This window comes from Alligator sinensis, unplaced genomic scaffold (genome assembly GCF_000455745.1).
Source record: "Alligator sinensis unplaced genomic scaffold, ASM45574v1 scaffold118_1, whole genome shotgun sequence".
In the NCBI taxonomy this organism is placed as follows: Eukaryota; Metazoa; Chordata; order Crocodylia; family Alligatoridae; genus Alligator; species Alligator sinensis.
Window position 1 is genome coordinate 1,074,473 of NW_005841850.1, and position 313 is coordinate 1,074,785.

The window sequence follows — 313 nt, forward strand, 5'->3', positions numbered from 1 at the left end:
GAAGAAGAAGAAGGAGGAAAGAAGAAAAAAAAAAGAAGGTGTCGGAAGCTTCGGCAGCAAGAAAACATGTCAACAGAATAAAATATTCACCAATGACAGCGAGAAGCGCTCGAGATCCCACCCCCGGCTCCTTTCCGCATACCGGGTCAGCGCCCGGCGTGCGGCCGCGGGCAGCTCGGCCCGGCCGGGGAGCCGAGCCCGGGACAGCGGCGGTGCCAAGCAGCACACACACGGGCGGGCGGGTCTCGCGTGGCGGGGGGAAGTGCGTGGGCTGGGCCCACCCGTGTCACTTGGGGGGCATCCAGCAAGCCTC